General features: G+C 39.5%; 1 pseudogene; it reads left to right on the top strand.

The window, feature by feature from the left end:
* Positions 1-2571: 2571 nt before the first annotated feature.
* LOC101528801 (E3 ubiquitin-protein ligase RNF4-like) lies at positions 2572-12295 on the top strand (annotated as a pseudogene).
* Positions 12296-14662: the final 2367 nt, after the last annotated feature.

Raw genomic sequence — 14662 nt, 5'->3', positions numbered from 1 at the left:
AGCAACAAGCCAAGTTATACCCTGCATTCCAGCTAAACCATAAGTTTTTCCATTAGAGCCTGTTCCATAAAGAAGGGATGAGTACAGCAGATGGGCAGACATCAACACAGGGATACAAGGAGACATGAAGAAGCAAGGAAGTATGGTGTCTCCCAAAAGAACAATATAATTCTCCAGAATTAGAACCTGAACTGAGGTAAATTATAAAATGACAGTTATAGGATTTAATATAATGATTATAAGGAAACGCAATGAAATGAAGAGAATATAGACAGACATTAAAGAAATAAGCATATCAATGAGTAACATGAATAAAAATACTACTAAGGAGATAGAACTCATGAAGAAGAATCAAATAGAAATTTTACAGAAGTTATATAGAGAGTTTCCATAGAAACCATGCCCTACTTCCCATAGTATTAACATCATGTGTTAGTATATTATTCACAATTAGCAAACATGTAAGGTTAAATATTTGAAATCATATACTTCTACTTTCTACAGAAATATACAATATATTATCACCCAATAGTATTATAAAACAAGTCTAAATTAAAAAAACTGTCATATATTGTTGGCTGGAGCTAATACATGAATGACAGGGTAAGAAAGTAAGGTTGGTGCCATGTGCTGAGACAAGCCAAGAAGCTTGGCTACGAGACTGAGTGCAAAGGCCTGAAATTTGCCAGGTATTTTATATCATAAATAGATATTTGTTGAACGTGTTTTTATTATTTGTCATGCACTAGGTTTACACTGGGGAGTTAGCAGTGGACAAGGTAGATGGAACTTGCTTTGGGCAAAATAGCTTTTCCAAATCTCAGTGTTCTTATCCTTTAAATGGGAAAAGCAAGCACTATTCCTGTTTCATAAGGGCAAAGCACCCAAGGTATTTTACATTGTCTGCTGTACAATAGACACATACTAAATGAAATAATTAGCCTGCTGGTGGGATAAGTAGGTCATCAACCTCGCTGTGCAAATGTATATCATTTTGGTAGGCAGGGAAAAAAGGGAGATTCAAGTAGAGAGAAGAGTATTAATTAAATCATCCATGCAAAGAAACTTTTGAGTGTCTATAATATTGGAATTCACAGGCATATTTCACTTACATGAATTCAGATATACATAGTAGGAGAAAATTGTTTAAATAGTATAGGCAAATCAACCAATACACTCAATATCTCACACTGGATTGAGTGTGAGACAAGAGGAAAGGTATAAATCTGTTCTCTTGGTGTTAACACATCACTTTGTAAAGTGTTGTTCTTCGTTGAAAGATAGATATTTTTCACACAGTGTGATCAACTACAACGCAAGCCAATTATTTAATCTGGGGACCAAAGGAACAACCTAGTAATCTGTTCCCACAGTGAAGAAAAAGCTGGCATCACTGGATTTTCTGAGAACAGATGCTATTCTCCAATAGTACTTGTCCTCAAAGCATTAAAAAAGAAGCAATTTGGCCAAATGACTTCCATTTTAAATGCTGACTTTAGGACCTGTTCATGTGCAAAGAGTGACTTTGCAGTGTGTGCCAGACATGATGCTGGATGCCTGAGTTACAGTGGTGAATAAGATATAACATGGCCCATAGCAAAGGTTTCCCTAAAGAAACAGCTAATGGAGTGCCCAGGTTGAGGTAGGAACGGACAGTGAGCAGGCACTTTTGCCTGGACTGAAGGATCAATCAGAGAAAAGGCAGGCAGTGTAGTTGAAAAAGGCAGGCTGCTGTTGGATAGTGGAGGATGTCAAATGCAAAGTTAAGCAGCTTGGGAATGCTGAGTACTTTTTTCTTTCCCTAGCAGGAATGAGATAGATTGACCATAGTGATTAAGTAACAAAAGAGAGCTGACAGCAGTTCTCAAAACTCTTTCTTTCACCCTAGGAAAACAGAAGTAGCTGGCAATTTCCTCTGAACTAATAAACCAGCATCACATTTTAAAAGCCTGCTTCACCTGATATAAAGAAAATTCATAGCAGATCAATGACTTAAGTATAAGGGCAAATCATGAAACATGAAGAAAACATATGAGTAAATACTCATGAATTGAATTTGGCCTGAATGTTTATACATGACACCAAAATCATGAGCAATGAAAGGGAAAAAACACATAAAATCAGACTTAATAAAAATTAGGGGTTGGTGGGATGGCTCAATTGGCTAATCCTCCACCTGCAAGCACTAGCATCCCATATGGGCACTGGTTCATGAGCCAGCTGCTCTACTTCCAGTCCAGTTCCCTGCTGATGGCCTGGCAAAGCAGTGGAGGGTGGTTCAAGTGTTTGGGTCCCTGAATCCATGTGGGAGACCAAGAAGAAGCTCCTGGCTTTGGACTGGGCCCATTTTGACTACTGCAGCCACTTCAAGAACAAACCAGTGGATAGAAGATTTTTCTCTTTCTCTGTAACTCAGCTATCCTAAATAAATAAATAAACAAACAAATAAACAAAAAGTAAGCTGTTTTGTGCATCAAAGAACATTATCAATAAAGTAAAAAGATAAACTACAAATTTGTAGAACATATCTGCAAATCATACATCTAAGATTCTAGCAATCAGATCATGTAAATGACTGCTTATAATCCAATCATGAAGAGACGCACAATACAATTAAACAAACAAAAGACTCAAATAGACACTTTCCAAAAAAGATACACAAATAGCAAACAAGCACGTGAGCTATCCAACATCAATAATCATTATAGAGCTAACAAATCAAAAATACAACTGGGGGAGGGTGCTATAGAATTGTGGGTAATGCTGCTGCCTGCGACACTGTCATCCTATATTGTTGCCAGTTCATGTTCATGCTAATGGTCTAACAAAAGCAGTAAAAGATGCTTCAAGTACTTGGGCCTCTGCCGTCCACATGGGAGAAGAAGAGCCTCCTGGATCCTGGCTTCAGTTTGGCCCAGCCCTCATTGCTGCGGGTTTGATTCTGAACCAGCAGATGGAAGATCTCACTGTCTCTCATCCTTTCGCTATAACTGTGCCTTTCAAAAATAAAATAACATTTTTAAAAAATGTATTTGTTTTATTGGAAAGGCAGATTACAGAGAGAAGGAGAGACAAAGAGAAATAACTTTCATCCGTTGGTTCACTTCCCAGAGGGTAACATAACATCTAATAAAAATTAGATCCTAACAAGTGTTGGCAGGACATGGAAAAATAGAAACTTTCGTACATTGCTAGTAAGAATACAAAATACTATGGAAAACAGCTTGGTGACTGCAAAAATTTAACATAGAGTTACCAAGTGACCCAGTTAATTCAACTCCCCTGTACATACACAAAGAACTTAAAACAGATATGTAGACAAAAGTTTAAATGCAAATATTGATAGAAGCACTATATGAAACACTCAAGTGCTAGAAAAAAATCCAAGTTTCATAAACGGATGAATGGGTAAATGATTTGAGATACATCAGGATCCTTTAAGTCCACAGAAACAGGAAACTGAAAGAAGTTATTTCAGTATAAAAGTTTTTGAAAGCCATGCATTTAAAAATAATATTTCCATGCATTTTGAAGAGTTCTTACATTAATATACCAAATATTAGAGCCAAAAAAGGTAATGAAGTATCAACACATCTTACAATGTGGGTGTGCTCTGAAAACATCCAAGCAAGTGAAGTGAGTCCAGAACATCACATATCACGTTTTCATTCATATGAAATAATTGAATAATTAAAATAAGCCAATCAGTAAAGATACAAAATGAATTAGTAGTTTCTAGTTGCTGGGAGGAGGAAGGAACAGAAGGAATGGAAGGTTCACATTCACATATACGGGGTTTTCAATTGAGGTGATAAAAATATTCTAGATATATAGACAGAGGTGATATTTGTAAAACATTGTAAATGTGCTAAATGCCACTGAGTTGCATACTTTAAAATGGGTAATTAATTCTATATTTTGTGAGTTTTACTTCAATTTCTGAAAATGAATATAGGAAGAGATGTATACATGGCTAAAAAAGGGATCAGAACTGAATGGAAAACACAAAGCTATGTAATAAACATATGACACCAGCAGTAAAGCAGTCCCAGGTGGGATTTTTATAGCTTTATTTTATGTAAAAAAGTAAAAAGGTTTAATGTGAATAATATTCCACTTTGTGCAGCTATTTAAAAAGAGCAGATTAAAATCAAATTAAATAGAAAAAGCAGAATAATAAAGGCAAGGAACAGAAACTAATGTAATAGAAAAAAGGACAAGAGGCATTAAGAAAGCCCAAAGTATCTTTTTAAGATGAAAAATGGTAAAGGCTAAAATTAATCAATAAAAGACACAATATATAAGCTATTAGTTTCAGAAAATCCAGAGGGGACATCATTACTCACACTACAGACATTTAAATAAGTGAATGGAATATTATGCACAATGTCACGTGAACAAAGTTAAAGTAATGACAAAAGTCACTGAAAACCTATTTAATAAACGAGCAAAGCAAATACCAAATTAATTCAAAATGTAAAATTATCTTAACAAAGTTCCAGGAGTAGATAACTTTGCTGATGAAAAAACACTTATGAAAGAGACAACAAACTGAAAATAACAAAGCACCGCACAGATAAATGAGAGACCAAAATAACTGGACAGAGAGAATCTGTTCACAAACAGAAACTATCAAATTGTCAAGGTATCAATTATCCCTATATTGATTTATAAACTCAACACATCATCATAATGAAACCAAAACAAGCTTTTCTTTCAAAGGAAAAATTGTTTCTAAAATTCCTGTGAATACATGAAGGGCCTAGGAAACTAAACTGATCTTTTAAAAGAAGAGCAAAGTCAGATAAGCTGCACTACCTAATTCGATGTTTTGTTTAACGTTTACAGGAATGAAGACAGTATTATTTTAACACAATGAAAAATCAATGGAACAAAGTAGAACCGCACTTGGCAAACTTGTTTTACAAAATGACAGTAAATACTTTATGTGTGTTTTAAGTCATATTAATCTGTCACAGCTAATTCTACAGTAGTGCAAACGTAGCCACACAATAATTAAATGAGTGCATTGGTAGAATACCAAAACTTTACTCATATACAATGAAATTTCACATAATTTTCTCTTTTTAAAATATTTATTTATTGGTTCCAGTGGAAGTCGGGACTGAAAACAGAACCAACCCAGCAATTGCAACCACCAGCTGATCGTGGTGATGGACTGTGCTGGGCCCTGTGCTTGCTAGAACATACAAGAATCTGGTCTGGGAATACCTCAAAGTTTCTTTGGGGATCTCCCCAATCGAAATGCCGGACTCAGAACCCTAACCATGAAGAGACAGAGGACAGAACAAGTCAATCAACCACCTCAGCCATATGATGGCAGCGAAATACTGGGCAAATGGAGACTCTATGATGGACAATGTCAATCAGTGGATTCTTCAACGACCTTATCGTGCTCGGAGTGGCGAGACTGGCAGCGATTCATAACTGGTGAACTATCAAAACCACTTAAGCAAGTATCTCAGAGCATGCCTCACATCCGGGACTTGGAGTGGATGGGAAACTGGGTGGGAAACTGGGTGGGGCTTCTCCCTTAATATCCCACTTTACCTCAGATACATGAAGGAAACAATATGGAAATAATAGTCTTACCCACTTCCCTATAGCCCCTGAACCTTTTTACCGTAATTAACTATGTAAAGATTGTCAAAAAATATAATTTAAAAAGATTAAAAAAATAAAAATAAAAAAAGATTTATTTATTTTTATTGGGAAGTCAGATTTACAGAGATAAGGAGAGACAGAGAGAGGAATATCTTCTAACTGCTGATTCACTCCCCAACTGGCTGCAATGGCCAGAGCTGAGTCAATCCGAAAGCAGGAGCCAGGATCGTCCTCTGGGTCTCCCATGCAGGTGCAGGGTCCCAAGGCTTTGGGCCATCCTCAATTGCTTTTCCAGGCCACAAGCAGGGAGTTGGATAGGAAATGGAACATCCAGGATACGAACTGATGTCCATACGGGATCCTGGAGAATACAAGTCAAGGACTTTAGCCACTAGGCTACGGCTCCTATTTTCATATCATATTTAGATTCTGTTATCAATCATTTAAAAGCATGATATGACTTGAATATTTGTCCATATGACCACCGCCTTTCCAATTCACAGTTTTCATCCCCAAAGTCTTAAGAGGGAAATTTAATCTATTTATCATTCTCAGAGCATATGATATTCGGAGGCTGGACCTGTGGGAGGTGACTATGTTGGATTGGGTTACTAAGGTGGAGGCCCCTATGATCAAATCCTGGTGGCTTTATAGCAGATTACTTAGACATAGTCAGACACATGTACTTCCTTTTACCGTGTGATACTCTGATCATCAAGTACACCATCACTAGAGACTGAAAAACGGGAACTGTTGGATATTGGACTATGAATCGTGAGAGCCATGGGTTATCATAAATAACATTCCTTTATAAAAATACTGGCTCAAGTATTTCAATATAGTGATAAAAAGCTGACTAACACAAAATGTCAAATAAATTTTTCTTAGTTTATAGGCCATAAAAAACAAGCTTAAAATGAAAAATTCCTGAAAGAAGTAGGATGACTCCACATTACTCTGGAAGGAGTTCAGGTAAGATGTAAAAATAAGAGGTCATGATAATGAATGGAAGAAAACAGAAGGAACCATTGAAAGGGGAAAGCCATGGAGAATGCCTCTGAGGCAACACCTGTTCCTCACCAGGTGACATCTAAGATTTGGACATGGGGAAATGAGGGAGGTAATACGTCCTTATGGAATGCATCTTTAGGTAATATTGAGTCAACATTCCCACCTTTTTCAACTAGTGTTTTGAAAATGCCCCTGCCCCCAAGCAGCCCACCTACTGCCACAGGGATGTCAGCATTGGTGCTTTGTGATTTCATAGCCACCACAGGACTTTCATTGGTTGGGGCAGCTCCTTGCTGATCAAACAAAGCTGAAGGGCGGGGCTTCTCATGATCAATGTGGGGGGGCATATGGGGAAGGCAGGAGCCCAGGATAGACCTAAGGTAAACTTAAGTAAACTAAAGAGATTTCTGCCCATCACAGAAATCCAACATTCCCAGGAATACTCAATCATGAACAAGATCTCAAGGACCAAACGCAAGAAGCAAAAGAAGACTACCTGTCAACCAAAGAGAAGACATGGCCGCAAGGTTAGGTGACCCTAACTATGTTCCTCTTCTTGTTCATGTAAATTCCTCCATCAAGACCCTTAACCCATTCTTGCCTGACAGAAACCCTGTGCCTCTATTCATGAAGCACCCCCTTCCTACACCTCTTTCTCTTCCCCCAAATCTATGCTCTTTGACTTACTTTGTTGTGTTTCCAAACACAGATGAAAATCGCGAAGGTGAAAAAAACCCTGCAAAGGAATTCAAGAAAAAAATCTCCTAAATCATCCCCCTCCCGTTCAAGAGAAGCAAGGAAAACAATAAGACCGAAAATATTCATTTGTTTTCACAAGCTGAATAAGACTCAAAACATAGCTCAGCTGAGCAGGACCGAAGGGCACTGGAAAATGGAAGAATTCCATGTGACATGCTGTTCAGCCCGTAAATGCAGAGCCTGGGCCAGAGAACAAGCTGCAGCATCCTCCCAAACAGTGGTGAAACAATGGCCAATAACCTAGGGGCCCACTCTGCAACCAACATATTAAACGAAGGCCAGAAATGGAAATAAAATCAAGTAGTTCCAGAAAGAAAATGTGTATGTGTATGTGTGTGGGGGTGGGGTGGTAGGGAGGGAAAGAAGAGAGGAAGGAAAAAAGAGGTCTATGTGAGACAGGGAGGGTAAGGTATGGGGATGGTGGGGGGGGCGCGTCCTGCAGGATTAGAAGCCAAACTGATAGGTCTACAATTAGCCACTGGGGGTAAGGAGTGCAGGTGGACTGAGAAATGAAGACAAATGTCCACAATATTTTGTCCCATGTGCAAATAGAAAAGGGACATTGGTCCATGTGTTTGAGGTGGAGGAATGGTAAGTAATATCTAAGTGTGGAAGGTGGGTTTAATGGTGTACAGGAATGACAGTTTTCCTCAAAAAGTAAACAAAATCATTTCTAGGCTTCTTGCATCAGACTGGTGTATGCTGTCTCCAGTCTCAGAGCCTCATTTGATTAACTGTGACTGCAAGCACCTCTTCAGCAGGGTTAAGGTAGTAGGGTGTTGTAGGTAAACCTACCACAGTGCCAGAGTCCCATATGGGCCTCCACTGAATCCCAGCTGCCCCACTTCCAATCCAGCTTCTTGCATATGCCTCTAATAAAGAAGTAGAGGATGATCCAACTTTTGATGCATTTCTTTTTTTTTTTTTAAAGATTTTATTATTATTGGAAAGCCGGATATACAGAGAGGAGGAGAGACAAGAGAGGAAGATCTTCCATCCGATGTTTCACTCCCCAAGTGAGCCGCAACGGCCGGTGCTGTGCCGATGCCGGGAACCTGGAACCTCTTCCGGGTCTGCCACGTGGGTGCAGGGTCCCAAAGCATTGGGCCGTCCTCGACTGCTTTCCCGGGCCACAGGCAGGGAGCTGGATGGGAAGTGGAGCTGCCGGGATTAGAACCGGCGCCCATATGGGATCCCGGGGCTTTCAAGGCGAGGACTTTTAGCTGCTAGGCCACGCCGCCGGGCCCTGATGCATTTCTATAAGGGCCAAATCACAATCAACACTCATACCATTCTGTGTTCCTCAGTTGGTGTTATCCCAAGCAACAGCTAATATGTAGCTTGTGAAGGTGAATTCCCTCCAGTAGAAATGCTCTCCCCCCATTATAAGGTCACCTTGGCAGAGCTGTTGAATACCATTTAATGGTAATCCATTAGCATTCTCAAAATCTTCAGAAAAGTTATTTTTGACTCAACTAAAAGGAAGAAAGAACAAAGTGAAGCTTGCTCATTGGTGTCACTGACCCACACATAGCAACCTATGGTTCACCAGATCTCACAAAGGTTTATACAGGAACTGTTAGAACAAAATCTAATTGGTATCAACCAATGACTGGGATCTTTTGCATTAGAAATTAGTCACATGAATAAGTGAGAGCTAAAACTTAACATTAAACAGGTTTTTGAAGAACTGGGATTTTATGTCATTCTAAAGCTGTAAGCACCGAAGTTAGAATAGATGCAATATGCTTTGATATGAAGCAATATAATCATGCCAAGTTAACATAGCAGGGTTCCCAGAAATGCACACAAGCATGCTAATGGAGGATCTCTGCCCCATGTTGTGTAAGAGCAGGCAAGCACCAATAATCCTGGCCTAGGTTTATCATTCAAGCAGATAATAACCATCTACAAAGGCACAGATGCCTGTCAAAAGAGGAGTAAAGAAACTGTGGTACATCTACTCCATGGAATATTATTCAGCCAAGAAAAGGAACAAGATTCTACTATTTGCAACCAAATGATATCAACTAGAGACCATTATGCTCAATAAAATAATTCAGTTCCAACAGGAAAAACATCATATCTTCTCTGCCATAAGGCAGCCTTCATGCAGAATACAAGATCATTAGACTTTTCAATACTGTTTTTGCCACATCTCAAGGGGTTTGATATTTTTGTTTTTATTTTCATTCATTCACAAAAGCTTTTGCTTTTATTATTAATTTCTTCACTGACTCATAGGTCACACAGTAGCATCATTTACTTCAAGAAGGTTTTTGATTTTCGTTTCTTCAGCAATATTGTTCATTCAGTAGCATGTTATTTAACTTCATGTTGGTGTTAATTTTCTATTTTTTCTTCCTGTTGTTGGCTCTTCTTTTAAGGGGGTGTATGGTAACTGTGTAATGGAGACTATCATGTCCAAATGTGAAGATACAATGCAGCACACATCTCTACTTTCAAATTAAAGATGGACTCCCAATGAAACTGATAAATATATCTTGACAATACGATTCTGGGCTCTGCCATTGTCCATACCTACGATGTCAAGATACACTGAAGTAGCAGAATGATGGACTTACAATGGATTGTGAAGGACTATACAATTGTAACAGTTTAGGAGAAATCAAAGAGGGGGTAAGAATTTGGGGAGGGGGAAGGAAAATCTCAGTGCCTATGGAACTGTATCGTAAAATAAATAAATTTAATTTTAAAAAGCAGATAATTGAACAGTTAGCTCAGAATAGAACCAAAAAGGAGTGGCTGAAGCCACCTCATATTTTGTTTGTCATCAATCAGCTTAACAGAAAAGAGCACATCACTCCACTAAATGGGATTCATCTTTACAGAACTGGTCAAAAATTCAAGAAAATACCAAGTTCTTTGGCCACAAATATGAGAAAAAGGTAAAGGTAAAATGATTCCCCTGCAAGATTAAACTGGTTTGGTTGCTAATCAGCTCCACAGATGAAGAGGGACACTGGAACACCATCCAATAGATACACTTTCCTTTGAGACTAATTTTCTATCACCTGTTTGAATCTCTAATTCTGATTAAGCAATTCCAAAGCAACCCTTTGGCTTGGCTATTTAAATCCAGTCACCATTTAATTCACAGACATACAGTTCTGCGCTTAAATTGTTTTACGAGCACAATTCGACTTGCCCTTGGGTAGTGTAGGCTCACTCTCCTTTGTGAAAATTCATGAACCCACGGAGGCATGTGCTAGGGCCATTGTAATTGATCAGACTCAGTTCATTCCCACAACAAATTCACATTTTAGAGGAGAAGACAAGGTGTCGTTCAAACATCATACAGTACTGACACAACACACACACACATACACACACACACATCACTGATGCACAGATGAAGGGCATTTGCTACAGACATAACAGAGAAATCTTCCTGAAAGAGGCAAAGCAAGGTAACAGCTTACACAAGGGCCTCAGATGACAAACAACAGGGTGAGAATAGGGCAGTCTGATGCTGCTAGTCTTCCGAACTGAGGCAAGGATTGCAAGGTAAATACAAAGACACCTATAAATATGCACCCATAACTTGTTAGTATAGACACATACATTTCCTTGTACCATCAAAACTTACAGGGCACCAAAACCCTAATAGCAAAGAACCATTCTCCAATAAAAGGAATCAAGGATCCTTGGAGAAATGACCAGTTCCATGCTGATGTAGGAAATGCTCAAGATGAGCACACAGCATTTTGTAGTGCCATAAAGCAAGCAATTACTCAAAACAAAGATGGATGGGAGAATTGAAGGTAGGAAGGGAAGGGGATGCTCTGAGTAGGAAAACTGGATAGTATTGAATTACATCCCAAAGGAAAAAATTCCACAAACCCATTTTCTAAATAGTGTATGTACATTCTTCATCTTCAACAAACTCCCTACTCTTTATGTGTGTGCTGTATATAATGACTTTCAAGAACATCCTGGACATGAAGAAGGAAGCGTCACTTCACAGTGGTGAAACCTGATAGACACTCTCTTAGTAGGTTCAAGGTCAATAGAAATAGTGCTGCTATACTGATAAAATGAATCCTTAATCAAATATAATAAAATGATACTTCACCTTTGTGATCCTCCTCCTGAAAAACCACAACTCTGGTGTAAATATGAGAAAAAGAGTCACATACATCCCAGCTGAGGACTTTCTGCGGAGTGTCTGGCCAGTATTCCTCAAAACTGTCCAGGTCATCAAAAACAAGGGAAGTGAGAATTGCTAGGCTAAAGAGACATGACAACTAACTCGAATGGAGTATTCTGGATGGGATCATAGTTGAGAAGAAGAACACTTGGTAACAAATGTAAAAATTGTGAAATAGGCTTTGTCTCAGAGCATTGTGGTGAGACAGTAAATTTTAGACAAGCCCGGGAAGCAAACTCAGGAAACAACTTCCAATCCTGGGATTTTCTTGGAAGCACAGCCCATAGAACTCCTGGAAACTGTTGGAGATGAGATTGCAGACTTCACTCATGAACCTTTACAATCTGTGGTTGTTGACCTGACACACAATGACTCTGTTATGGTTGCTGATAAAAAGAGGAGGCCAAGGAGGACTGAGCAGAGCCTATGCCAAGAGCATACTGACAGCTGTGTGGTGAGAAGTGTTGATGAAGACTTGTTCTGGAAACAAAGATATGCTTGTGACCACCTACATTCCCAGGAACATGAGATGAAGGAGCTATAAAATTGAAGCACTTTGGCAGTGTAAGTTATTCCATCTGCATGGACAGATATTCTGAAACTGTACAGAATGGATGTCTTGTTGTTATAAAATGTGGCCATGTCTTCCATAACCAGAGCCTCTGTGATTCTCTTATAAATGCCAACAATGGAGCAGCAAGATGGTGGAATAGGATGAGGACATGTTAAAGCAGATGGAGAAGGATTAGTGGAGAAGCAGAGAGGGCATGATGCTGGGTTATAGGAGTGGGCAGGCCAATGGTAAAGAGACACCAGGGCACCCGTTCTCTGGGGAAACAGCAGAGGCAGTGGATAGCCAAAGCTATCCTGAAGAATAAGAATCAAGCCAAAGGAATTGCAATTTCAGATTTCAAGATACACTACAAGGCAGTGGTTACCAAAATAGTCTGGTACTTACACAGAAACAGAGGAGAACATCAATGGAACAGAACAGAAACCCCAGAAGTGAGCCCACATATGTACAACCAACTAATATTTGACAAGAGAACTTGTAAGAACCAAGAGAAAAGTTTGGTCTTTTGAACAAATGCTGTTGGGCCATGACCCAACTGTCACACTTCTGTAAGTATATCCAAAGTAGTGAAATCTGCATATGAGAAAGTAAAATGCATCCCTATATTTATAGCAGCACAATCCATAATAGCGAAAGCATGGAAACAACTTAGATGCCCACTGAAAGAGGAGTGGATAAAGAAATGGTGTTACATCTGAACCTGCTGCAGTGGCTAAATTATCAGCTAACCCTTCCCTTCAAGCCCTGAGATCCATATGAGTGCCGGTTTGTGTCCCAGCTGTTCCACTTCCCACCCAGCTCCCTGCTTATGGACCGGGAAAGCAGTAGAAACTGGCCCAAAGCCTTGGGACCTTGCACTGGTGTGGGAGACCTAGAAAAAGCTCCTGGCTCCTAGCTTCGGATCAGCTCAGCTCTGGCCGTTGTGGGCACTTGGGGAGTGAATCTGTGGATGGAAGATCTTTTTCTTTGTATCTGTTTCTCTTTGTATCTGTGAATCTTCCTTTCCAATAAAAAGTATTAAAATCTTTAAAAAAAAGAGAGAGTGAATCTCTGGTGCATCTTCTCTGTGAAATACTACATAGCCATTAAAAAGAATGGAATCCTACAATTTGCAGCAAAATGATCCCAACTAGAGACCATGATGCTGAATGAAATAAGCCAGTCCCAAATAGACAAATGTCAAATGTTCTCTTTGATATCAGGCAACCCCTTCACGCAAAATACAAAATAGATACATTGGTGAACAAATATATACATATATTCTCATAGTTGAACTGTTTAATGGAGACCAGCATACTTGGAAGTGAAGATATGTTGCACCACATCGGGGACTCTGGCTTGCTATCAGGTGGCCATTCCCTATCCCTGGGTTCTGGGATAGTTGAGAGGCTGGGTATGGCTTCTCCCCTTATCTTTCCCCTTCCCCCAGATACAGGAAGAAGAAACAGAAAATTTGGAAGCAATGATTACACTCACTTTTCTCTAACCCTCAATCCTTCCCACCCTGACTTTGTAGAGGCTTCCCAGTGATTCTGAGTCACAATCATGCTTGAGATAAATTGGTCTAACCTAAGGAATTAACTCTCATTTAGCATCTGTCAACCACGATTGTCATCAAAATTATCTGGGAGTTTTTTCTTTTTGTTTCTTTTCTTTTTTAAGTTTTGAGACCCAGGATCTACTATAGTTTAATTAAATCAAATTTGCTAGGGAAGAAGCCAAGCTTCACTTGGCAAATATGCTGAACAACGTTACTAGGTGTTCAATGAATAACTTCTTTAAAAATGTTTATTTTTTGAGATACAGAGGCCAAGATCTTCCATGTATTAGTTCAATTCTCAAATGCCCACGATGGCTGAAACTGGCCAGAATGAAGCTGGAAGCCAGAAACCAATCCAAGTCTCCTATGTGGGTGATGGGGACCCAAGTGCTTGAGCTATTCCCTGCTGCCTCCCTGGGTGTGCATTTTCAGGAAGCAGGAACTAGGTGTAGAACTAGGACTCAGACCCAGCCACAGTGACATGGGATGTGGTTTTGCTCTTAACCGTTACATCAAATAGTTTCCCCAATGATAACTTTGTCTCTAGCTCCCCCATGTTTCTAATGTTCACTCCGCAGAGTATCACTGTTTACTCCAACAGTGAAGGTTTCAGGCCAAATTGGCAAGAAGAGCTAGAACCTGGTAAAGAGGAAGAAGTTTAAAGCAATGTTTGGGAGGCGGGGGCCTTTGGCTCTACTATGAACAACAGTGGTTCGAGACACATGTCTTCCATATTAATCACCCCTTACATTTGACTATTTTCATTGAGGTTCTGAACCTTCTTCAAGCAAGGGACACACAGATGACAAATGAGTGAGCTTGGACTTCTGGCGATTTTCTCTCAAAAACCAGATTTCTGCAGGAGTGCCTGGGTCCAACACCTGGCTCAGCCTCCTGAGTCTAGCTTATTGGTACTGTCCACCCGCAAATGTAGTAAATGTAGTTCAGTGTCTGCCACTGATGGGGGAGATCTGGACCAAGA

Source organism: Ochotona princeps, chromosome X, assembly GCF_030435755.1.
Source record: "Ochotona princeps isolate mOchPri1 chromosome X, mOchPri1.hap1, whole genome shotgun sequence".
NCBI lineage: Eukaryota > Metazoa > Chordata > Mammalia > Lagomorpha > Ochotonidae > Ochotona > Ochotona princeps.
Note: the sequence above shows the minus strand (reverse complement) of the source record. Positions and strands in the feature narration are given on the sequence as shown.